This window comes from Equus przewalskii, chromosome 8 (assembly GCF_037783145.1).
Source record: "Equus przewalskii isolate Varuska chromosome 8, EquPr2, whole genome shotgun sequence".
NCBI lineage: Eukaryota > Metazoa > Chordata > Mammalia > Perissodactyla > Equidae > Equus > Equus przewalskii.
Genome location: NC_091838.1, coordinates 72452149 through 72479312, shown reverse-complemented (window position 1 = coordinate 72479312; position 27164 = coordinate 72452149). Strand labels below are relative to the sequence as shown.

Genomic DNA, 27164 nt, shown 5'->3' with positions numbered 1-27164 from the left:
ATTGGTGTTAGGGCTTCAACACGTGGATTTTGCAGGGACATGATTCAGTCCATAGCACGTGTGTAAGAAAGATGGGTTGTGGGTAGACCCATGGAGAGGACTCAGGTTAGGACTCGAGAGGAGGAAGAGGAACCAATGAAGGTATTTCTCGTCCCAATGTTTTTGTGTTTGTGTGTGTGTGTGTGTGTGTGTGTGTGTGTGTGTGTGTTCCTGATCCCCTGGGATCCATTACTCTTATCAGTCATTCTTTAAGACAGTTCAGATGGCACCTCATCCAGGCAGTCTTCCCTGCCCGTCCCTCACATGCACCTGAGGGTGGGCTTCCTAGGATCTGTTTCAGTTTCCTGCTGCATTCAGCACGTTTTGCTATCAGCATGTCTAGGAGTTTGCGTCTGTAAAAGACTCAGCGGGAATTTGAAACCAAATTTCCCTGACTCTAGAATCCGGGCTTTCCTCACTTTGCTTTGCTCTGATGATTTCTAGCCTGACTATGTTGTAAGACAATTGAGAACCTAAAATGAAACAATGTGTCCAAAATTGCTTTGTAAACTGTAGGTTAGTATATGAATATAAGCTGGCATTATTATTATAAGCCTGTAACGGACTGTGTGTTTGTGTGTGTTTGAGGTGACATTGTTGCAAATGTATATAATATTTGTGCATATGTTCAATAACATGTAATAAAGCATGTGTATATAAAAGTACAGAATAGCATTAATTTTTTATGTGTTTGTAATTCTTCTTATAAGTGTAGTCATATGTGATATATGTATGCTATGTATGATAAGTGCGTACGGGGGTGAATATTTATCTCGGTACTCAGGAAACAATGAAGTTTTTGGCTTTTAAAATGTACTTTATTAAACAAGAATTCAGGCAAAAAAAGAAATGGATGCGGTATGTCCTGGTATCAGAACAGTGTAAATACTCATATTCATAATCTCAGATGTTGACAATGATAATAGTGATTGATCTGTGCATGTGGATTTGTGGTTTTCGCCTGTAGAGTGGGTCATGAGCACTCTCTTATTTGTTCTCACCACAACCCCATGAGGGTGTCTGTTTTGTATCCTGGGAGAAGCACAGACTTTGACAGTTGGCAAACTCGGGCTTCCATTCTGGCTCCTGCCAACTCACTAACTTTGCTCTCCTGAGTGCATTATACTAGTGACACTGCTGAGTGCCTTTTATGTTGACCTTCTTTTACATGTTACTGTTTCTGAACTTCACAGGAACTCTCTAAAGGGTAGAGATTATTATTCCCATTTGCAGATGTGAACGCCACATCTCAGAGAAGTTATATAATGCACTGTGGTCAGAGAACACATTTTGCGTGACTTGAATTCTTTTAAATGTAGTCAGTTATTTTATGGTGCAGAATATAATCTATCTCAGTAAGTGTCCCACGTCCCCTTGGAAAGAATGTGTATCATGCTGATATTGGGCGGTGTGTTCTATAAATGTCCTTTGCGTCTAGTTGGTTGATAGCATTGTTCAAGTCTTCTGTAGCCATACTGTTCTATCAATTAGTGAAAGATGGGTCTTGAAATCTCAGACTATAACTGCCAACGTTTCTATTTCTCCTTTTGGCTCAAGCAGCTTTTATTTTGCAGAGTTTTTAGTCATAATCACTGGAAGAGCTGGTCTGTGCTCAGCGTTCTCCATCTTGGCTGGCACTGGAAGGTTTTACTTATCTTTTCCTGTTAACTAGATAAAAAGTTCCACGAGGCAGGGGCTGTATGTTATTCATCAGTGTCCTTTTCATGAGGTGAACTATGCAACTGTTTAAGGATGTGGGCAAAGACCTTAATCTGCTATGATGGACTCATTTTCTAACCAGAGGATGCAGAGCACTCCATCGCCACCTGTGAATGCAAAGTGCTGTTTGCATGGATGATGTGGTCCCAAAATGCAAGAATTTTAAGCTACTTTTATTTATTTATTTTTTGGGAGAAAATTTGAAATTTTATTCACAGAATCCATGGAAACAGAATTGTCAGATATTTTACTCAGGACTAAGAAATAATTTGGTACTATATAGATTATAAAATAAGATACCATGACTTTATAGGAAGATGCGCATTTTCAAAACCTCCACTCTTGTGAATGTGCCTCAGGAACTGACTTTTGGAGCATCGTGAGTGACATTAACCAATTAGAGCTCAACATCTGTCTGCTCACATGCTGGTCACGGGTCCACAGTCCTGGATTTCTGCCAGTTCTCCATGGTACATCATGATCAACATAGATAAAATGCAGAGTGTAGTGACCATATTAATTTGCATCGGCTGCCATAACAAAGTAGCACAGACTGGGTGACTTAAACAACAGAAGTTTATTCTCTCACAGGTCTGGAGGCTGGAAGTCCAAGATCAGGGTGCTGACAGGTTTGATTTCTCTGGAGGCCTCTGTCTTTGGCCGCCATCTTGCTGTGTCCTCACGTGGTCTTTTCCTTTGCACACGCACATCCCTGGTGTCTCCGTGAGTGTCCAAATATCCTCTTCTTATATGGACACAATCTGATTGGGTTAGGGCCCACCCTAACAGACTCATTTCAACTTCTTTAAAGGGCTTATCTCCACATAAGTTATAATCTGAGGTACTGGGGGTTAGGGCTTCACCATGTGAATATTGATGTTGTGGAGGGGGACACAATCCAGTCCTTAATAGTGACTGATTTAAAAAAATCAACCAATAATAGAATTTTACCATGACAAACAATATGAGTGAAAAAAAAAGACAGAAAACTTCAATAAGTGTACAAAGAGGAATTTTGGAAAAATGTAACTTACCTTATAGATGCCTGTTGCCATGGAGTTTACTAAGTCTAGAACTGTCTCTAATCAATAAATGTCTATTGAATGTGGTGTTTTGGCAAGGTTTAGACATTCCTGAACCTCCTTTAAGGTTTTTGCCATATTCTTGTAAAACCTGGGCTATAATAATTGAATATTTTCATTTAAACTGACTTTCTTCTTTCATGTGAAAAAATCCGAACAAAAAAATTTTATATCACTACCATGAATGGAAAATCAATATCACTGGCTATATATAGATGACAACAGTAAAATATATATATATATAGAGTGAAGATAGAAGATTATTAAATTCTTTCTTGCTGGCCAGGCACCAATCGCGAAATATGTTGTCTTTGTAACAAGTCATGTCCTTTGGGAAATACTGGTTGATGGCTGGATGGATGAGTGAAAGAATGAACAGAAACAGACTGTTTCTGTCTCTCCGTTGAATAAAGATTTATTAAGCCTCTCTTCTGCGATGAGCACTGTCTCAGTGATCATGGAACAGACGAGGTCTAGGCCCTCTTGGCACTTTGATCGGGCAGCTTAAGTGAAGGAGCGGCACCAACTTTATCTGAGAGAAGGTTTTGATGGGGACAAAGCAGGGGATAGGAGGACGCCTTGAAAAGATGTGCAGTGTAGAGGTCATTAGAGATCAAGACTGGGTGCCAGCTGCTGCAGGCTGTCTCTCCCAGTTGCAGCATCCCAGCTCTCCCTCCCTTTCAGCTTGACCTCAGCTGGGATGGGCAGTGTGAGCTGCTTCCTGTGATGTGTTTGGAACCATCCCTTAGTAATATAACTGTCTGTTCCAAACATCTTTACTTAGCATTTAGTGAGAACCCGACCTTTTTCCACCCAAGGCCATTACTTATATCAGTGGTCTCTGTGTGTGCTCTTAGCCAGAATAAATCCCCCCCGAGTCAGGGGCAATAGATCATGGGCTCCATCATTTACGGCCTATAAATTAAAGGGTGGCTGGCAAATCTGGCTTCTGTGCCTGGCTGCTCGCTCCTTAGATACACAGTGTCACTCTTTTATCGGAGGATGGCGGAGGCAGGCTGTTTGGTCTCCTTCTGAAGCCCCTGAAAGACAGTATTTACTGGCTATGGAAATACCTTCACCGCATGTTTATTTCTTTGAGACACTCTGCCCCAAACTCATTGGCTCCTTGTTCTTGTCTCTGTCCTGAGCTGTCTGGGCATTTAATGGCTTGGGTGGTACGCTCTCCACATTTCCAAGGCTCCTCAGTGGCAGCAGAATACGCTTTTAAAAGACCCACCACACCCAGAGTGTTTGGGGTTTCATAATGGCAAAGAGAGGCTGTCTTCAGCCTCTGGAGGTTGCATTCCTGAGACAGGGCGTTCCTCCCTTTCCACTGAGGCCACAAAGCTCCATTGATGGCAGGACCATCCCATCCCTGCTCCTCGAGGGACTCGGCGCCACTCTTGGGGCTCCTGCTTCCCCACGGCCATCACAGCACCTCTGAGAACAAATGCATGACTGTGGAATCATAGCTCTCAGGAGGAGCATTGACTTTATAGGGAGATGGTTCTCGAGACATCTCTGTCAGTGTCGGATTTCGGAGAATGGTGCTGTCTCCATATTTGGGACAAAAGTGTTCTCATGTAAGCAGTCCTAAGATGCCTCGGTTTAGCCCAAAGATGCCTCATGAGGATCCAGGAGGGGATGGGGGGGGATGAGGGAGTGAGCCTGCTGCAATCCTGGGATTGCAGAGTTGGAAGGTATATTAGAGGTCATCTGGTCCAACCCTTCACCAAATGCAAGAATCCTTACCCTGACATTCCTGACAAGTGCTCATCCAACTGCAGCCTGAATATGTTAGGCCCACCTGGTTCCCAGCCTTGCTAAGCATCTTTTGCTGCCAGCTGGAACCTCTCAGCCTTGTCTATGAATCCCACCATGCCAAGCTCTCAGGAACCCCGCTGTCCCAAGGTGAGAGAGTTTTACAAAACTCTGGATGAATTGAATGAAGTGAAATGTCAGGTCTCTCCTGCTGTGACCTCCATCTTTTCCCTAGTGATCAGGCAACTAGGATGAAACTTTATCCTGACACGAGCCACCTACCCCTTCCTTCCTCTCTGTGCTCAAGTCCTTGTTTTCATAATGTAGATACTTCCCCGCCCTGCCTTGCCCTAGTAAGATCTCCCCGGAGCTTGTAGCCTTGTCCCTGAGCCCCTGCCCAATGATTCAGGTCTTGCTGGTTGAAGGCAGACCTCCTAGATGCAGACGCATCCTTCAGAGTATAAGTTGCTCCCGGTTTCTTGTTGCTGTGCTCTGTCTCTCATGGATGGTGGCAAACCTGAACTAGCACCCATCATCAGTGAATATGCCCTACACCGAGTCAGCCTCTTGGGCTAGATGGACTTGCAGCTCAAACCACGCGCAAAATGTTGACTTTCAAATCCTGGACCGTCCTGGACCATCTGTATCATCCAGCTGCAGCTAATCAGGATATTCCTTAGCACTAACTGAAAAATGAGAATGAAACTCTAGAGGTGGGAAATTTATTTAATGATAAAAATGTACCACATATTGACCAAGTAGTACAGGCCAGACACTTTGCAATGCATTTTATGTGCATCAGATCCCCAAAACCTAGGACATAGGCTTTATGATCATTATTATTCCTGTGTTCAGAGCGCAGGCACTACAGCTGGAGTACCTGATTGAAATTCCCACTCTGCTACTTTCTAATTGGGACCTTGGATAAGCTGCTTCGCCTTTTTGTGGCTCAATTTTCTCATCCACGGAGCAGGACCACTCACGCTTACTTCAGGTGGTTGTTATGCACCGAGAGCATTTAGACAGCACCTAACCAGGCCTAGAGACGCTGAGTTACTTGCCCAGCAATACACAGTAAATGGTGCAGTTGGCACTTGCCAAAAGGCCCTCTCACTCTAAGGCCCATTTCTTCCTCTACACATCACTGTCCTCTTTCTCAGCCTTGAAACCTGTGAGATTAACCTGGGTAATGCCTTAGGTGGCAATTCTTTGTAACAGTCAAGTACCTTGCTTACAGTGATTTTGAGCTAGTCACCTTTGGATTCCTGAAGACCATATTATTAACTGCTTGTCAAGAAAAAACAATGTCTCTGGTATCTTGGTTAAGAGAATGTAATTGGCTTTGGGCACACCTGCATCTGCATCTGGGATCAGGCTCTGCACTTCCCAGCTGGGTGATCCTGAGCAAGTCAGCAAATCTCTTCCTCCATCGGTTTTCTCATCTGTAAAAGAAAGAGAAGGAAATTTATCTCACAGGGTTGCACTGGATTCCGTTAGATGACATGATTAAGAGTAGATGTGAAGGCATCTTGTTAACCTCTTTAAGCTTTTGTTTTCTCATTTGGAAAGTGGAATGATTATATCTGCCCACAAGGATTACATGAGAAAATGCATGCAAAGAGCTCAGCACACCGCCTGGCACAGAGCGACTGCTCAATAGATGCCAGCTGTCATCGTCATCGTCCTTAAGATGTCCTGTGCAAATGTAAACAAGAATGTGTTTGCTTTCCTCTGATGGAGGGTTTCAGCTAAGCCATCCATAAGGTACCCTCCTACCTCTTGGACGAATGCATGAAATTGCAAGATCGTTGCCCAGCATTAGCACATGGAGTATGGCTGTGAAGCAGATTTTTCCGCTGCCTGCAGATAACTAGTCTCCAGGGGGGCCTCAAACCTGTGACCCTGTCTTCATTAGCCATGTGAACTGGCTGGCCCAGTCTGCCCTTGGTAATAATTCCTGCCAGGTCACAAAGAATATCTTACCCCATGAGCCTTGGGTTAATACCAACCTTTGACCTATTCACTTAAAAGGTAATAAGCAACAGAAGCATTCATTCATTTACACAGCAAACATTTATCAAGGGACATTCTTGAGTTTCTGAGTTCATCACGACTCGGTGTGCCTGCTGCCGACTCTTTCAGGCTGCTGCATTCTTCCCAAGATAAGAACAAAGTCAGGTATCTGAGTTTCCTAGTATTTGGGCCATCCATCACCTTTTCTCTTCTCTCCACACCCAGTCGAGTCAGGAACTCACATTAAAAGGGCTTTGAGCTGATGACTCTGAGAAAGCCCAGGACCCCGATTCCCTTTCCTTTATGATCCATTAGCAGGCTGATGGGTGACGGCTATAGAGGGAGCTGAGCCCAAGAAAGCCTCAGTGACAAATGCAGAACACATGTTTGCTGTCGCGAGGATGTGGCACTTCCTCTACACATGCAGGTCTGCTTAATTCAGTTCAGTCCAGCCAGTTTGGGGTAAGTGCCCAATTGCTTACTCATTCAATGATTCATTCATTCATTCGTCAAACATTTTTTGAGTGTTGTATACAAGTACTGTACTGTATTGCATACTGGGCTGGTTACAAGAGAAATCTATAATGCTTACCCTTTCTGCATTCTAATGGGAGACATGATTTGCATTTGCAAAACACCCAGAAAAGAATTACATGCATGGGGAGAAGAAAAAAAATATTTACTTCATTTATCATTCATGCATTCATTCATTTAACAAATACTTATTAATTACCAACTGTGTGTCATGCACTGTGCTAGATGCTGGTACCCAGAGATGAACAACAAAGACAGTTCCCACCATCATGGAAACTTGAGAGACCGCCTTAGATTAGGTGATCAAAGACCACCATAATTAAGCTGAGATCTCCATAATGAGAAAGAGATGGCTGTGCCAAAGTGGGGAAAAGGCAGTCCAGACAGAGGGAACAGCATATGCAAAGCCCTCTTTTGGGAAAGTGATTGACATTTTTGAGGAGACATTTTAAAAACAGGCTAGTGCATTTGTAAAGAAACAATAGAAGGAGAGAACATCAAGAGATGAGATTGGAGAATTAAGAAGCGGCAAGATCATACAGATCCTTAGCAGGCCATGCCAGGAGTTTTGTTTTGTTTTGTTTTTTTTTTTTTGAGAGCAAAGGGAAACTGTTGAGTTTGAAGCTGGGCACCATCAGAATTCCATCTACTGTGTGTCTCTGTGTCAGGCTTTGTGCTGGGAACTGTCATATTAAAACAGACGAACACTGCTGTGGCTGAGTTTAGCATCTCACCCAGTGCTATTTATCCGTTTTCACAGTAGCACTCAGCAAGCTGAATGCAACTAATTGCTCCAACGTGTGGGATAGAAAGACATTATTCTTCAACATTAGCAGGACAAGTTCACTGAGAGCTGGAGATAGAAGCCCTGTGGATGGGGTAAGACTTGTGCGAGGTCTTCTTGGATTCTCTCTGGACAGCGGGACTAGAATAAGCAAAATGAGGGGAGGTGTAAGGAAAACATGGGGACTCCCTCCTCCCTCCATCCTTCTTTCTTTTCTCTCTACATGTGTTACCTCATTTAACCTCCTAACATCTTTGTGGAGCAGGTGTTATTACCTCTGTTTTCAGATGAGGAAATTGAGGCCCACAGAGGTAACTAGCTAAGGACAGTCCGCCAGCTGGTGACACGGACCTGCCTGGAGTGGGAATGGTTTTCACGTCCAGGTGGCATACCAGTGAGAAAGCCAACAGTTCTCCTGGATCTGAAGAGCACCATTTTAAGTGCTGTTGATTAAGGATGGTACTCCAAATTCCCATCTGGCAATGCTTGGATAAGGGCCGTGTCGTAGTAGGAAACCCACCAGTGCCTACTGGCTGGACCGCTGTAACTCCAGTGCTCTCCCGTTTCTGTTCCTATGGTATCTCTCACCAACATGTATGGAAGACACCCTTTATGGCTAGGGCAGCGATTGCCTGGGGCGCTGAGTCCTGGTGAGCATGGGAGTGTTGTCTTGGCCATTTTCCCCTTTTCAGGTTCAGGGACGTTACTGTGAGGCTGGGCTTGGAGGATTGCATCTGCCTTCTCTTGCATCTCACTCCATCACCTGCCCTTCTCTCTGCAGGCCCTGGAGCGATTTTCTCCTTGCGAAGGAAGCTCCCAGAAGCAACCAACATCCTCTTTTCACCCAGGCCTAACTGGCCAAACTCACCCGGGTCTGTGGGACTCTGGGCTCTTCTGGAGCAGCTGATGCTCCAGCCAGGGCCTCACTCAGGCTTCAGGGACTGTTTCCTTGGCTATAAACTCTTAGTCCCATCTAGACAGAGCTGGCTTCATGACCATGTGACCCGTGCTGTCACACAGAATCCCATGCTTGAAAAGGCCCGTGCTTGGTTTAAAGTTCTGTTGCCATAGTCTTGAAATTCTTAATAATTTTATCTTTGAACTTGTGTTTTGTAAGAGGAGGCCAACGGGACAATGGAGCATGTGCAGTACACGTGTCCACAGTGCCTCACTGCTCCAGTAGGCCTAGAGCTGGCGGTGCGCCGTGGGTGCTGAATTCCGATGGACGTGACATCATGTCATGATGGCATAGAACAAAAGGCAAGGGTGGGTGACCCAGAGTTCACCTCCATTAAGTCCTTCCTTGTCATCAGCAAACCAATGGGAGATATAGGTAGAATACGTGTGTATCAAGAAGTGACATAAAAACAGCCACGTTATTTTCGTGCTGTTTCCACCATTCTGATAAGAACGAAATACGAACCGCTAAATTTGAACGGTGTAACTTTGGCAATTCTGCACGTGAGTTAAATGCTCTCCTATGTGCATTTAAAACTGGCATCGCATAATATGAAGAGGAACAGTACAATTCATGCTAATGACTTAAAATTTAAAAACTCTTTCCTTAGAATGACATTAAATAGCAAATAAAATAAAACATGACTAATGGAAAGAGAGGCCATGAAAGAAAGGAAAAAGCTTTCTATTTTAGTTTGTCTAAGGGCACTTTTTTCCTGCTTTTTGAACAGGTGGCCCTGTATTTCCATTTTGCACAGGGCCTTGCAAGTTATATAGCCATCCCTGCATTCAGGGCTTATCCAGCCAAATATTTTGAGATGCCTAACCTGAACTGCACAGGACTTCTCTGGGCATTTCTTCAGCAATGTTGAGAAGATGGCCAAGCTTGCTGTGGTTCTTTGCATTCCCTGATCATGTCACCCTTCCAGGTACTGGGCATCCAGAGATGAACAGATGCCATCTCTGCTCTGTAGGAGTTTATAGTCTTGTGAGGGGAAGCACAAGTAGCGATGTCATGGGAGCACAGGGCAGGGAACCACTGTGTCTGGGGGAGGAAGGCAAGGACAGCTTGGATGAGAGGCTGCCTTATTTTGCTCTGTTTCCCAGAAGCTAGCACAGTGCCTTGTCCATAGCGAGCGCTCCATAAATGTTTGATGAATGAACAAGTGGTATAATGAACATGAAAGCCCCATATTAACTGCTGAATCCTATAGGAAGAGGAGAGTTATCATTGATGTGGGGGAATAATGGGGTTAGAGAGAATACAGCTTCTCCAAATTCAGCCAGAGCAGAGCAGTGTGGGCTCTCCTCTGTCCACAGGAGTTTTGATCGACTTTTTTCCTCCAGGCACTTTTTGGGTGTGTTGTAAGTTGTCCTACTTCTGTGTCTATCTAGACGAGGTTTCTATCTTGGGGTGGGGAATGCTGCCTGATATCAAATGACTGCATGTGATTTAGTTGTTCCTTCCGCAAATATATATTGAGCACCTACTGAATGCCTGGCTCCACTTTTGGACCAGGAACCACACACACTCAGGCAAAGAAAAGACTTGTATGTCATTGTGTCCAGCATTTCCCAGGCACGGACCATCAAACTGGATGTTTTCAGTGGGTCCCAGAAGAATGGGGAAAATAGACTGAGGTTCCAGAAAGCTAAGTTCATGAATTTAAAGGATCTCCTTTATTCTGAGATCATGTTCTTCCTTCTCGTTAAAATGTGCTTTTCTTCCCCCTAGAATGACTACAAAACTAGATGATTGTCTTAATATCCATTCTTGTCAAAGAGTTGGCAACCATCTGTCAGTCCTGTGATTTTTTTGGTGGTGAAACTTTTTATGAGTCCAAGAAATATAAAATCTAGAAATGTCTGTTTGCGTCCAATTCAGTTCCTCTGTACTTAAGTTTGTCATCCAGAAGCATCACCATCCTGCTCATTGCCCTGAACAGAGTACACAGAAATCCTCCTAAGGGCAAAGAAACTCCCTGACTCTCTGTAAAAATTATCCTTAACATTTCTTTCTGTTAATTGCTATTTTATTTCCCTGTAATTTCTCATAGTAGGTCTCTGCCTGTGAGGGCTGTTCAGATGTTATCCATATGAATGCATTGATTGATTGATTCATTACCCAGTTGCCTTTTCAACCATTAGCTAATCTTTATTGAGCATGACCCAAGTGCCATGCATCCTACCAGGAGCTGGGGACACGAAGATGATGACAAAATAACCCTTTCATGTTTCTGAGGATGATTCTTATGCCCCCTCCCCTCTATGCCACCACTTTACTCCTCTGGGCTTCTCTGCTTCAGATGAACCATCTCCAGGCTTCAGCCCCTTTCATATCAGAAGGTATTAAGTTTCTACATCATTTGGATCCATCTTCTCTGAATATCCTTCACCTTATCTAAATTTCTCTTAAAATATTCCCCCTGAAATTGAGATATACCATGTGTAGTCTGATCATCTGATCAGTGGGGATTATGTAAGTACTATCACCTCCACCATTCTGCATATTGTATTCTCATTGATGCAGCCTAAGGAATCACTGATTTTTTTTGGGGGGGGGGCAGCTGCAGCACACCATTGATAATAATAATAATTGTTTATATGATATTTTCTATATGGCAGCCAATGTTCTAAAAAAACGTTACGTATACTAACTCATTTAATCCTCTCAACAATCCTACAGGTAGGTACTATTATTTTATAGAAGAGGAAATGGAGGCATAGAGAGGTGAACAGCTTAGGCCTGTGTCCTTAGGAGAAGGAGTGTTTCAAGAATGTCTTGCAGATGTTCTGTGTGGACAGAACGTCTAAGACAAGCAAAGAAAGACCCTTACTTAGCCCCCAAGGCCAGGACGCAATTCTCCCTGGTTGGGGGAGCGGAGAGCAGTCTGTAGGCTCCAGAGAAGTGAAAATCCAGGTGACCGGGGAGGCGGCAAGAGCCGTGCAAGGGAGAGCTGGGTGGTTGTCATGGGAGACGGGACTGAGGGCAGCTGGCAAGGGATTCCCAAGGCCGCAGCCTGGACCAGAAGCAGCAGAGAGCTGTCCAGCCCGACGCACTTGGGGACAGGGACACGGGCATCTTTGTAGTCCCCTGTGCGGACAGGAGATAATGACCAAGGCTGCCCTCCAAGTGCCGCCCTGCATAAGACCCTCAGAACCTTAAAGTGACTCTATTAGGGGGACATTCGCAGTGATGGAGGTGGCAGAATTGAGGTTGAACGCAGAAATTGTTTTATAGTGCCCTGTTCGTGTGATGCCAGGAAGAAGGAGGGAGGAAAGCAGGAAGAAGCAACAGAGGCAAGGGAGGAATGAAGAAGGAAGGAAAGAAGGAGGGAGGCAAGGGAGAGGAGAAAGGAAAAGCAGTCCAGCTTCCCTCCCTCTCTGGTTCCCACCCTCCCCCCAGGGCAGGCAGTGGCCTCAGCTGTTTCATTGCATGAGTTAGTGAGCACAAGGCTGTCTGCAGTTGGTCATGGGGAGCAAGAAGATCATTAGCCGTGGTGATTTATTACGGGCCAAGGTGCTGCACTTTTGTGCCTATCACAGAAGCCCTTGAAGCCTCATGATGAATGAGAAGCTGGTACTGTAAGCTGAGATGCTCAGGGGCAGGGACAGGGCACAGGACTGGGGCACTGGACCAGGTGGACCTCATCTTGGCTCTACACTGACGGCCAGCGTCTTTGGGCAGGTCGCTTTTCTCTGGGCCTCGGATTTTCCCATCTGTACGTTGAGGGGGCTGAGCATGATGATTTTCTTTGGGGGAATGGTCAGTTCATTGCTGCGCTTGTCTTATTCTGTGCTCATCCCCAGTGAATAACAACAACGCCCTCATATTCTACTGTATCCACGTCTGTTAGCGGGATCAGTGATGGCCGCTCATGTTGTCTACGTCACCCTCCTCACTTCCCGTAACTTCCTTTCCCTCTAAATCCCAAGTCTGTTATGCAGCCTTTGAGGCACTGGCTCGGTTCATGCTCTACGTCCTCGCCTCTCTTCCCCCTACAACCAAATTCATCTCACCTCCTTCTTTCTGGGCATCTCTGAAAAATGGAGTAGAGAATCTGTGTATCATCTTGGGGTATTAAAACCTAACCTCTAAAATTGAGTCACATAGTAGACAAAGGCACAGGTTAATCACGAGAGGGATTTCTTCATTCTCCCCACCTCTTAGTTATAACTGATTTAAAACACTAATTATATGCTCAAAGCAACATAGCTCTATGATGGCGTAAAATGCTCAATTCATACACGACTTGAAGCTGAGACGGGGAACTTCAAAGGAATGTCCCCCTTCCAGGGGCTAATGTGGGTTTCCAGGTCAGACTTCCATGATTCCCTATGGTTTTCTCCTGCTCTTGGGCCTCCTTCCTTTGCAAACCCTGGAAAGAACTGATTTGCTCTATTTCTCCTTCCTGCCAGATCATCTATTTTTGTGATACCCGGGACTTGGGGAGCCTTCAGGACTGTCTCCCCTGCTGAGGAGCCTTGGTGGGTGAGGAGCGAGCTCAGAAGGTAAAGCTCTTTGGGGTCAAGGCTGGATCAGGAAGGGCTGGTGTGGGGTCGAGAAAGGGCACTCAGCCTGGGGAAGAGAGACTTGAGTCATCGAGGGAAGAAGAGAACCTGGGGGTCCAGACAGCTGAAAAGAAGACTCCATCAGGCAAGACAAATTTAAGAGAAGGTGCTCCTGCCGGCAGAGGGGCTGTGGGCTCAGCTCAGCTGGTGGAACACGGGGCACATGGTCTCAGTCAGGGGCCTCATGAGGTTCAAAAGCCGAACCAGTGCATGCTGGCGGTACCACTAGGCTGCTGAAATGAAGATGCTGGAAGCTGGCCCAGATGTCCTGGCATTAGCACCCCATGCTAGCGTTGGTCTAAAAAAGGAGGCTTTGAGGCCGTGGCCTAGAAAAGGAGCAATACTTTCAGAGTGTGGTCTGGGAACGATCTACCTAAAAAAGCCACCTGGGGATGCTTGTTAGACCTGCCAGCATCCTCCTCACGGGACCTGTGGCATCAGTGCTTCTCGTGTACACTGAAGATTCAGAACCAGATGTGAACCCAGGAGGAGCAGCACCAAGTAGCTCTCTTTAGGGCCTTGTGGTCCAGCTCAGCTTCAAGAAACAGGCCCAGGACAGGACTGAAGTTGAACTCAAGCAGAGTCCGAAGTGGAGGAGGTTTCAGGCCCACTGCAGGCTGGGAACCCAAGGGCTTTTGACCCTGAGGAGCCCTCTGCTTGTCAGCACTTGTCAGCATCTCTGAAGGCACGCAGCACAGTGCCTGCCACACAGAGTGGGTGCTCCGGGACAGCTCATCCTCCACGTGCGTGCAGGGAGGACCCGAGTGTCTGCGTATTGGCCTGATTTCTGGCTGTGCCCAGAGCTCCAGGGGCATCTCTGCAGTCCTCGGGGCTCAGAGCCGGCTCCCTTCAGCAGCTGTCCCATGTCTTTTGCCACCCCTTCCCCAAGCTCGTGCAGACTGCAGTGCCCGCTCTCGGCAAGCATCCCTGGCCTCCTTCCAAGACCCCGCAGCAGACCGGGCTCCCCTTGAAGGATGGCGCTATTCAGAGAGGTGACTTTATCCTGCCCCTCAGCTGGGCCCAGCTGTTTCCAGCTTGGAAAGGACCCTTCACTTCCTGTTCTTCATTTGTTCTGGGATAAAACTCAATGCTCGCTTCAAGGTTTCTAGACCACCCAGGACTTGGGGCTTTGTTGGAAGAGGCCCTGGAAATGCTGTTGGCTCTGGATGCCGCCATGGTGGGGGAGGGGAAGCAGGGGCCAGCAGCAGCAGTGGGGTGATGCCTGGAAAGAGCATGGGCCTCTGGTGACCATGGCTTAGATCCTGGCTTTGACCAGCAGGTACCTTGGACGTGTTGATCCCTGGGCATCCACCCCTCGTCTACATCATGGGAACAACATAACCATCTCGACAGCTTCTTGTGACGATTAAATGAAAAGCTGTGTGTGCATAGCTTTGTCTATAACCTTGGGAGAGACGGAAGGTGCACTTTATCACCGGGATGAAAAGCACACTGTTCGACAACCACCTAAGGAGCAAGAGGGAGCTTTCCGTCTCAGTCTCAGTCTGACTGGGATGTCCACGAGTCCCTCCTCCTGACATCCCTCTTTCCTTCGTCCCCCCTTGTCCCCACGTGCACACATCCCTCCGGCTTCGCCTCACTCCCCGACACAAGTTCACGCTCTGATTCCACAGGTTCTATCTTGTTCTCTGGCAGTGTTGAGGGTGGAATGGATGCCTCAGCTCATGTCAGTCCCTTTTGTGCGACTAGAGGTGGGGGCAGAGATGGAGCTGGGTGGGGGGCGGGCGCAGTGGGGAGGAGATGCCCTTGTCCAACAGTGAAACATCTCCAAGACGTACTTTTTTGTTTGCTCATATTGACCACGTCTTATTGCATAATTCCACGATGCTGTTACATTTTTCTTCTTCTTATCAAGACATCCTCCCAGGAAAAGATGGAGAGGGTTGAAAAACCCCTGTGGTCTTATACAAAGTCCCTGGCGCAGCTCTGGCCGTCAACATATGCTAGCCGTTGTTATTATTGACAGCAATAATAGTAACAGTGGTATTTCCAATGGGTAGGTGAAAGAAGGCAGGTGATCTTACTTCTCTAGCATTCCAGAAGAGGGGGAGGTGGTGGTGAATTGGTGCGCTGATGACAAGGTAGCCTAGAGCCGAGGACACCTTCTCAGCTGGGGGTCTCTGACTCTCAAGAGTAGGGGTGTGGAGCATGGCTGGGTGGAGCTCAGGTTATCAGCAGCCCCTAGTAACAGAAGCCAAAATATTATCTCTGGCTAACACATGCTATCTAGGTTGTCCAGATCCACCAACGAGAAGTCAAGTACTTAGAAGTGGACAGTGGCCTGTGTATGAGTGAACACCTTTAATCAAAACTCAGATAAGCTGGAGCTTCAAATAATCAGCTCTTTGGAGGGAGGGAGGAAGTAGGGGGGACTGTATCTTTAAAGGAAAGAGTGATACAACTGTTGAATGCCTACTGTGTACTTTTACAACCAACCCTTGAAATAATTATGTTTATCTTTATTTTAGAGATGGAACATCAAAGCTCAGAGAGGTTAAGTAACTTATCCAAAGACACACAGTCATGTATAGAGGCAGGACTCAAATCCCAGGCCCAGTGTTCTTTTTACTCTATTATGCTGTCTTTCACAAGGGTTCTATTATAAGGAAATAAGCTTATGTTGTTATTAAAATGTGTATTAGTTTTCTATTGTTACTGTGAAAAATTGCCACAGACTTAGTGGCTAATAACAACATTAACTTATTCTCTTATAGTTCTGGAGGCCAGAAGTCTGAAATGAGTCTTAAGTGTCTAAAATCAGTGTGTTTGCAGACTACCATTCCTTCTGGAGGCTTCCTTAGTTTTTCCAGCATCTACAGGCTGCTCACATTCCTTGATGGCCAAGGAATCTTATCATATCATCTGTTCTCCCTCTGCTTCCATCCTCACACCGCCTTCTGTCTGCGACTCGGTGACTCTGACCCTCCCGCCTCCCTCTTATAAAGACCCTTGTGACGACCTTGGGATGACCCAGGCTCCTCTCCTCATCTCAAGATCCGTGACTGAGTCTCATCTTCAATGTCTTCTGCCATATAAAGTTACAGCTCCCAGGCATGAGGACCTGGACATCTTTGGGGCCGTTATTCAGCCTAACACAATATCAAGTAACGTTTTAAGTCAGAGCTTCTTGGGGTAATCTCCTCCCCTTTTAAAACCTGCATTCTGCACTGTTCAGCACAGTGATGCCTTTAGAATGAAGACCTTTAGGACTTGCCACATGATAATGACTGCTTACATTTATTAAATGCTAACCATGCATCTGGCAGAGCTTTAAGCTCTTTACTACAACCTCACTTCATATTCACCAGCCTAGGAAGTTGGTACTATTATCTGCATTTCTCAGAGGAGGCAAATAACAGCACAGAGAGGTTAAGCAACCTGCCTTAGATCACTCTACTAGGAAGTGACAGACGAGTACCCGGCTGTCTGACCCCAGGACCCGTGCCTCTCACCGTGAAGCTGCCTCCCAGGGCTGTGGGCTCCAGGAGGACAGAGGCTGAGTCTGTTTTACTGACAGCTGTATCTGCTGTGTGTGTCCCTATGGAGCCTGGACCATGGTAGGCGTGAAACCAAGATGATTTATTAATGAAAGCATAAGACACCAAAAGCCAGTGGCTTGATAATTTTTCTGAGTGGAGGCAGTAAGTGAGAGAAGGAGATTTAGGCGTGCTGGAGAGATGGAATATCAATCCCAAGAATTAAACCAACTGGCATTTTTGCTTATGTTGCCAGTTAGCAGGAAAATAACTTTTTCTCTTGCATGGGAAGTTTCATTCATCTGAGCATTCTGGTTAGTTCTAGTATACAGCTCCCCGAGGACGAGGTCATGGTCATGACCGTCGACGTGCTCTATGGGTTTGAGACCTGACCCATATATCAGTGGGCAGTGGGGTCCCTCGATCTCTTCTCTCTCCCATCCTGGCCTTTGCCAGCTGCTGGCACGGCAAGGCTGCCTCTCCCCTGCCCTCCCCTCTTTGCTCGAGGCAGCTGTTAGGCCCACATCTGTTTCCTTGGCTGCAGTTTGGTCCCAAGAATCATATTAGTCTCAGTGCTTACATGAAACCAAGGCCAGGAGTTTGGGGTCTAAGCTCATTTTCAGTTTGAGAATCTCCCAGCCTCATGTGTCGCCTGAGATCTCAGTGGGTGATCTACGTGAAGAGAGAGTCAAACATGTCCCATCTTCGAGCTACAATCAACGGCTCAAATGTGGCAGAACCACAGGGCTTGGTCTTGTGCGTAAGCAGATCAGTGGTCTCATAGCGGGGGTCATACACGGTGGGTAAGGGAAATTCTCTCACTCCCAATGACGTCTCCCAGTGGGGTGTGAGAGGAACCCTTGTCTTCCATGATGTCTTTTCCCAGCCTCACTTTTTTTTATTATGCAGATACTCTCTGGGAAGATACAAAGTTTGAAGATGCTAATTAATCACATCCTCTTATTACTGTAAGTCTAGAACTTGTTAAGCAATTGGGAAAGGAGACAGGCAGTTGGAGGCAAAACCATCAACTTAGTTACTAGTAGGAACATTGCTGGGATGTGATCCCTTTGCTTGGTGGCAAAGCCCAGTCTTGTTTGGGGGACCTGAGTCTCTCCAGGCTAATGGCAAGGCTGCGCCTCGGCCTTGGGGGCTCCTCAGTTCTGTACCAGGGCTCCTCACACACCAACTTGCCTTCTTGACACAACAAGGCTTAATGCACGTCCAGTGCCCCTTACATTCAATGGGTTCAGACTCCTATATTCCCTGGTGATATGTTTGATGCTTAATTCTTGGTGGCGCTGGGGGTGGTAGAGTATTTCACGGGGGAGGCAGGGCTGGTTAGGGTCTGGCTCTTCTTAGAAGCTTGCGCTCCAAGGTGATATCACCCATGTCCAGCAGATGGCGATGTTGCCACATGCAAGAGGAGTTTTGGCCCACGAGTTGAGTGGCCGCCCCTCCTTTTGCAGAAAAAAATAAGCAAGTTGTTTTTCTTTTCCTTCTTTGAAAAATGGAGGGAGAGCTTTCTAAAAGGACATATACTTCTAAGCTTTAGGTAGGATTTAAAATGAATTTGAAAGAAACCATATCCTCTTCTCAGGCTTATACTGTCTTTCCCCTCTGCTGGGTTCAACAGTATCTGTGGGCTCTCCCTCCCTCCATCCTTCCTCCCTCCATCCCCCTCCTCTTCCCTCCTTTCCTTCCTCCCTTTCCTGTGTTGGCACCACTTTATTTATTTAACACATGGAATTTTAAAACAATGTGATGTAAATTAGGAAAGATTACTTTGGTCCTTGTTAACTGCATCTACAATTCCATTTCAAAACATGCCTAAGGAAAAAAAAGACTAGAAGGAAACGCGCCAAAATGTTAACAGTGGTTCCCTCCTTTTGTAGGTGGGATCTAAGTGATTTTTTTTCTTATTGTATTTCATTGATTTTGTTTTATAAATTATCGTATAGCAAAACTGACTGACTTTGGCATACATGCTGTGAGCTTTAGCATATGTGTAAATTGCTGTAAACACCAGGTAGCTGCTTTCTCTCTGTTTTTGCCCTCACCACACCGTCTCAGCCTTTCCTAGTTATCCTGCATTTCTGCCCATTCCTTCCTGTTCTCTTTGCCTGGCTTCTCCTTCTCTAAATGCTTCTGAAATGCTGGTGTGTCAGCCTTTTTTTTTTTTTTTTTTTTTTTTACTAGGGGCTCTATCCCATGGTGCTCTCATCCACTCCCATAAATTCTGTTAATCATCTTCGTGCCAAATGGCCCCAAACTCTACCTCCAATCCAAATATCTAGGTTCCATTCCAGATCCATTTGATGGGACACCTTTGGACATCACCTGATGTCCCATAGTAGCTCCAACACTGCCTGTCGTGGACTAACTCATTTTCTCTTCCTACTATGAGTGTGTCTCTCTTGCATCGCAAATCTCTGTTAATGGTGACACTGGAGTCCTGGGCTCCCAAGCTGGAAACCTCACAGGCACCTTTATGCTCTCTTCCCATCGCCTTCTGCATGAACCGGTGGTCAGACCCCCTGTGCTGTGTTCTAGGCGTGTCTCTTGATCCATCTTCTCTTCTGGACTCTCATTGCCTTTTGCCCTGTTCTGGGCCCCTACCGTATGTTGCCTGTGTTCACCTCGAAAACCCAACCAGTCTCTTAGTCTCTAGTTTCTCTTCTCTCCTGTCCATTCTCTCCACTGCCAGCATGGGCTGCAGCTGAAGCACAGATGGGCTCATTTCACGCCCATGTTTAAAACCCTCCAAGAGCCACAGGATGGCATTCAAAGGCTCCTGGGTAACATCCAGTGCTTCCTCAATGGCGCCCTGAAACTTGTCAGTCTCATCTTCCTCTACTGCCCTGGCCCAGCTCCAAGTGTCACTGATGGGGACGCTCCAACTACTCCACGCTCTGTGGGCCCTCGCACGTTCTTCCGCCTGTAACCATCCACTCTATTGTCAAGAATTAGTTCGAAATGACCTCCTCTATGCAGTGGCCTTGACTCTCTCAGGAGAAGTGAATTGGTCTTTCTTTTGGGGATCTCCTGCAGGCTGACTGTTGGGAGAGGGGAATACTCCCCAGAAGAGATGGTCAGAATCTAAAGGACCTTGATGACATGAGGAACTGTCAGAAAGTATTAGAATGAGATAAAGACCAAACAAGGCTTAGAATAGGAAATAGGGGAGGAGAACAAAGGTTTAAAAGCCAGACAGGGGCCAGCCCCAGTGGCCTAGTGGTTAAGTTCAGTGCACTCTGCTTTGGCGGCCCAGGTTTGGTTCCAGGGTGTGGACCTACACTGGTCAGTGGCCATGCTATGGCAGCAGCCCACTTACAAAATAGAGGAAGATTGGCAACAGATGTCAGCTCAGGACGAATTTTCTTCAGCAAAAAAAAAAAAAAAAAAAATGAAAGCCAGAGGGATTGAAGGTGAGAGCTATCATAGAATGAACACCTCTTAAGTGCCAAAGGTATTGTGTGATTTGTCTTATTTAGTCTTCACAACAACCATAAGAATCTATTTTTCATATTAGGAAGGTGAAGTTCAAAGAATTTGAGTTACTTGCCCAAAATAACACAGTTGGTGGCAGAGTCGGTTTTGTGTGAGTCCACAACCTTGTGCTTCCAGTGTGGGAAACACGCTGGCAAAGGACTCACTGACATGGCTCTGGAGGGAGCGGTTTCTAAGTCAGAATGTATCTTTGGACATCGCCAAGCAGAGTAGACCCAACAGTCATTTGCTAATGGCATACATCCTCCATGATTGCTGGCATTCAAAGGAAGCTTCTTCAGCACAAACCATCTAACATTCCCTGAGCAAGCAAGATGAGAAAGCCAGCTCAGCAGGATAAGAGCGGTCGCTTGCAGCTGGTGCCCAAGCTTCTTTCTCCAATGGACCCAATACCCAGCTTGGAACAGACAGCAGGGGAACAGGGCCCAGAAGCAAGACCACCTCCTGGGCCTACTGGAGTCACTCCTGGCAAATAGCATGGGTTGCCAGAACACAGGGCCCACCTGCTTTCCTAAGTGGGAAAATGAAACAAGCAGTCCTAGTCAAGAAGGGCAGGAAGACAGGGAGTAGAAACCCTCCGTGCTGGGGTTCCGGAGACCTGGGATCCAGCTCTGATGCCCATGAGCTCTGTGGTTTGGGCAAAGAACTGGGTGTCTCTGAGCCTCAGAGCCCCTTGTGGATCACAATGCTTACCCTACACACGAGGATTTAATGAGAACGCAGTGTTGCTAATCTGCAAATAACACGTCTGCTTCCCCAGGAGCCTGCGAACTCCTTGAGGGCATACGACTGCCTGCTTCATCTTCATGTTTCTTTTACATAAAAATAAAGAAACAGTTAAGATACCATGTATTCAGGGCTTTACAGCTTTTAATAAAGACAAGGGTTTCTCTTCTAGGATTCTGAAGATAATACTCTTCCACATGGAGTAATCGATTCTATTCATTCTTTTCAACAACTCTTTGTTGATCACTTACTGTGTACCACGTAATGCGTGGGTTCTCGATTGATGGTGATGACAAAACCCAACACGGCCTCTGTCTTCATGAAATTGCAGTTCTAGTGAGGGGCATAATCATTGCACACGTGCACAAGTACCAGTTGAGTTCCAAGAAGGAAAAAAACCAGGGAAAATGGATGACTGTCTTGGGAGAAGGGGCATGAGTTGGTCTTTTTCGGATGGTGCACAGAGATGGTGCACATCTCTGAGGTGGGGACATCACAGGAAAGACCTGAAAGATGAGTAGGAGCTGGCCAAAGAGGGGGACGGGGGTGGGGACATTCCGAGCAAAGTTCTTTCTAAGGCAGGTGTCATTTTGATTCCACTCGAGGAAGTTCAGTTCTAGAACTACCTTTTAACAAGAGTCTCACAGCTTGTGCTTTAAAAGCACTCACAGACTAAGGCTCCCGGCCCCAGGCAAGCTGGAAGCAGAGGTTTTCATCAGTACACAAGCATAATGCATCAATACAACTGATGTCAAGGTCCCCGAGGGGTCCAGGGAGAGGGAGGTCTCTGCCAAGGGTCTCGGGGCCATGTGCAGGAGCTGCCAACAACAAAGAGACTTCTGTTCCTGCAGGCCCGTCCTCCACCCCAGCCCGGAGGCACAGCCGTTCGTTTGACCCCTCCTTCTGCTGCCTGTGTGTGAAGACCCCCCGCTCCAAACAACTTCAATGGCAGAAGGCAGCTGGGAACAGCTGGGAACTGTTGTTAGCTTCTGGCAACGTCCTGGAATTTCTTCCTTGTGGATCCTGTGCCCCTGAGCTGCTGGGGGCCCCTGACTTGACCTGAAGTTGAACTTAGCCAAAGGGTCCGGGGCCAGGAGTTGCCTCCATGTCAGCTCTGATAGCAGCATGAAATTGCTCAACCTTTCTAAGAAAGCTGAGGCTGCCTTTCTAGCCATTCCTGGGATGGGACAACTATCAGAGGCCACATATTCTGCAAATCCATTCACGTTTTCCAGGGGAAGAATGGTGCATGAGACGGTGGCCAGATAAAACACTTGCTTTTGTTCACAAATACCTCCAGCAGGTCCCATATGAGATAGCAATGCTCTTGGTGGGGATGAGGCAGAGAGGGGTGGCTTCAGATAAGATGCTGCTTGAGGAGAATCGCTGTTTTCAAGGGTGGAGGTGCATTATATCCGTTAATGGGTTCGTCCAAGGGACAACTTTTCATTCACAGAGTTGGAGAACGGGGAGCTGCAGCAATTCTAGTCTTTTTAAACCCTTCTTTTTAAAGCAGGAGTGAAAAGAGGCCAAGAGAGGGGTGGCAACTTTTCCTAGATCACACAGCAAGTCAGAAGTAAAACTCTGTGTAGAATTTGGAGCCTCTGATGTGGATTGCAGTGCCTTTTCCACTGTACAACTGCTTAAGCCTTGCAACCCAATACTTCATCTTTCCATCCTCTCTTCCCTCTACATATTTATTTATTCATTGGCTAATCCATCCATCCACACATGCATTCCTTTCTGTGTTCACTCATCAACACTTATTAAGAATACAAAGATATGGGGCTGGCCCGGTGGCGCAGTGGTTAAGTGCGCATGTTCTGCTTCAGTGGCCTGGGGTTCGCCGATTCAGATCCCGGGTGCGGACATGGCACGGCGTGACAAACCATGCTGTGGTTGGTAGGTGTCCTATATATAAAGTAGAGGAAGATGGGCACGGATGTTAGCTCAGGGCCAGTCTTCCTCAGCAAAAAGACAAAAACAAAAACAAAAACATAAAAATGGCTATGACAGCTTTTCAAGGAACGATATCGTAATGGGGCAGACACCCATGAGTACAGAGCAGAGGTACCAGCCAAGCGGCATGGGAGAGGCAGAGAGGGGGATGACCACGGAGAGAATGCAGAAAGCTCCATGGGAAAGATGGCTTCTGAGCCGTGCCTGAAAGAGGAGGAGAACTGCATTTGTTGAAGAAGAACACTAACGCTTTAGCGCTGGACCTCTAGAGGCAGCATGAAGGATGGATTGAAGAAGTGAAATGTTGGCATCCAAAAGATGAGTTGTTACAGTCAATTCATCCAATAAGCCAGCAGCACACCCTTCATGTCTTCAGGGGCCATCCTTGGTGTTGGGCGCTATGAGGATGTCACGATGGAAAGATCCACCCTTTTCCTTGAGGCACTTACCATCTTATGAGGGAAAAGGCCAAGTGTACTCAAATAAAACAGTGAAAGGCAAAACTAGCACTGACCTGAGCTGTGAGCCCAGGATTCTGGCCTTGCTCCGCCGTTTGCCTGCAGGTGTTTCAAGGCCAGGATTTCCTCACCTGGGAAGCGGTGACACTACACCTGCTCTCCCGTTCTAGTGAAGAGCAGAGGGCGGGTCCAATCCTGAGCCTGTTCCTTATTAGTTGTGTGACTATGAGAAGTTATTTAATCACTCCGGAGCTCAGTTCCTCATCTGCAGTGTCTGCAGGGAATAAGAACCGTGTCCTAGGCCGCGTGAGGATTGTCTGAGAGCCGTGGGGAGCTCCCAGAACACTGCCTGGAAAAGAACCCACCTCAAACAAGTGCTCATTCTTTGCCCCACACTCCCATAGCTCTGAGAGTCTCTCTTTTTTTTGGTGGGATGGGTGGAGTCAAGAAAGGTAATATCTATGATGATGTATGGTAATATATATGTAATAGGCAATGCCTCCCGTGGATGCCCAGGGAACCTTGTGTGCATTTCTCCATGGCGGGTCTGGAAGCTCTTGAGGCTGAGGTTCTGGGGCTTCTCTCATGTCCTGTCCTTCTCCTTGTAGTAAGGTGCTGGACTGGCCTTCTGGACTAGTGAATCCTTTCCTAGAAGCACGCGGAAGTGACAGGCATAAACACAGTGACAGACTGCCCTTGACTTTCTGGGGCAGAGACAGCTTCAGACCTTCTGCCTCGTTCCTCTTGTGAGGACCTGTGAGTCTATTTTGTGGATCAGAAGCTCAGCCACAACCACTTACAACTACTTTTTCCAAATCATTCATCCAATCCTTTTTATTCTTTCTTCTCTGTTGTTCTCATGTCCACCTCTGCTTTTCCAGGCTCCCTGCAACCTCCACTCACTCCATCCTTTATCACTTCACGCTTTGCTTCTGGCTCTAGCAGCAGATCGGTTCTCCATCCTTCCTTCTGGTCTATCTTCCCGTCCACAGCTGAAAAACCCTTCTGCTTTGATCATGTGATTGCAATGCAAGCGAAAGATGCATGGGACTCTCAGGGCAAGGACGCTGCTGCCTCTTTCCTGGCTGGACTTGTTCTTGTGGAGACCTTCTCTGCTTTCACTTTGTTTTGTTTTTCTGAGAACAATTATTTCATTATAATTCCATTTCTCTTTTTTTGCTGAAGGATCAAGTGCAAACACCTGCCATTTGAGGCAATGCCCACATCGAATGCAGCCTTTTCAGCTCGTCCACAACAAACTTCTGCAAGTATAACATGGTGATTAAGAGCATGGACTTTCAGTACAGACTGTGTTCAAATCCTACCTCTGCCACTTACCAACTGTGTGATCTTGGGGAAGTTACTTAACCTCTCTGTGTCTCTATTTTCTCATCCATACATTGAGAATGATAATACTCCACACCTCACAGGGCTATTGTGAAGGTTAAATGAGATGATTCATGTAAAATTCTTAGAACTTCACCTGGCATAGCAGGTACTCACTCAATATTACCTGTTCCGGAAACCTCCATCCTAAGTAAATCCATCTCTATTGATGGACTGGAGTGTGCTTTTGACTTTCCTGCCTCTGATTTCAGAGGTTCCTTCCGCCACCTGGAATGATCTCTCCTTCCTTTTGCCTCTATCCAAATCCTTCTAGTTGTCCCGAGCTGAAGACACTCGAGAGGTGGCCTGGGCCCAGGCAGACCCTTGTTCCCTCTCTGGTTCCACAGCTGAGTGACTGTGGGAGATGGTTTGGCCTCTCTGGGTTTCCGCTTCCCCTCTATGAAGTGGAGATATTTATACAGACCTCGTGGAGTTGTTGGAAGTGAAACGCTCAACCTTGGGCAGGTAGTAGGCGCTTAACAAATGAGAGATATTTTCAGCCAAGTCTTGCTCGTCTTTCCTGCTGAATTTCCCCTCTGAACTCTTCTAGTTCTTATAGATTCTACCGTTTATCTGGCCATTCACTGACCATGTTGCTCTTCGTATCACCTCTTTTTTTTCCTGCTTGGAACTATTGTTGGAATTTTATTACCACTTAGCTTTTCAAACATACACAGTATCCTGCTCAGTGCAGTGGGAGTTCCTTGAAGGAAGACTCTATGCCAACATTTCTAACCTGACCCCAGTTTATTGCGCAATCTCTCTGCACCAGGAGCCCTGTGTGGATGGGGCTCACATTTTCCAACCTTGTCTTTTTGCGGTGGTCCGTCGGCCTGGTGCAGCCCAGGGCTTTGAGGCTGCAGCTCTCTCATAAGTGTTTATCTTTTTGCATCTTGACCTTTGGGTGGTAGACTCTCCCTCCCCCGTCTTGGACTTTTCCTGGCTGCCCCGTTGACCAGCTGCGAGGCTGACACCAGCCCCTGGGTCCAGAGCTGGGCCGGAGCAGATAAGGGCTCATTCTCAGAACCAGCACAGCGATTGTTGGATGCCTTCTCCTTGTCGCTTTCTTCTCTGCGAAAACATGTGCCTGGGAATTGTATTCCAAGAAACAATTCAACGGTCCTGTACCCCAGACATCTCCTCACCTGAGATAGGGCCTGGGTGTCAGCTCTAAGGAAGGGAAAATGTACAGCGGAAAGGAAAGTTTCCTAGACAATGACGCCACCTCTGCAGCAATGGCCTGGAGACTGGGCTGCCTGGGGGCTGGTGAAGACCAAGCCCACCCTCCGATGAGGGGCTGCCGGCACTGCTTGGGCATCCTGTCCCATCCCAGGCACGGACCTCCTGAGAGGAGCAGGCGCTATTGCACCTGCAGAGAAGCACTGGGTGCAATGATGGCAGCTCTCCGAGGCCTCAGCAGTGGAGTCGAGTGGCTGAGGCCATGGCTGCTGGAGCAGATAGGCCCTGGACAGAGTCCAGAGTCTGGAATCCTCATCTTGGCTGTCAGTCTCTCACTGAGTGATCCTGGGCATGTCTCACAACTTTTTGGGCCTCAGTCTCCTGCCTAGAAATGAAGTGTGTCATATCAGTGGTTGAAATGTTTGTTTTTTAAAAAAAATTAGAATGCTTTAAATTTTTTTCCAAAAAAGAATTGTATGCATATTTCGAGTTTATAAAACAGATAAAAAGAGCAGCTCTGTGAGAAGGAGGTTGGACTGCCAGGGTTCTATGTTTAGATCTTTCCTGCTCTTCCCTTCTACCATGCGCAGTCTCCGAGGCATGCGCTTGCAAGCCTGGCTTCTCCCCACACAGTTTGAGTCCCTGGACTAGTTACTCTCAGCCGTGCTTTCTAGGCCTGCCAGGCTGTGTCAGCAATTCTCCCACCCGCAGAGATGGAGGAGCAGTGCCTGGGCACTGGGGCCAGAGTCAAACTGGTCACCCATCACGACCCCTTCACAAACCGACCAGAAGGGATTCTGGTCAGTGTACTGGTTGAATATTGGTCACATTTGTGTATCAGAATCATATGTGAAGTGTTTTCAAAATACATGCTTTTGGGCCCATTCAGCTTCATTTGAATACAACTTGGGGGCTATGATTTTGAACAATGTCTGCAGGATCTTGGTAAATGCTCACCTCCAAACAAATAAACAACCCTGAGTCAAAA

The 27164-nt window shown here is 46.8% G+C and overlaps 1 long non-coding RNA gene across 1 annotated transcript; it reads left to right on the top strand.

Moving 5' to 3' along the window:
- Positions 1-27164, top strand: LOC139085152 (uncharacterized). Its single transcript, XR_011543224.1, has 3 exons — positions 1-141; positions 13309-13401; positions 22046-27164. It is a non-coding gene; the product is annotated as an uncharacterized lncRNA (long non-coding RNA).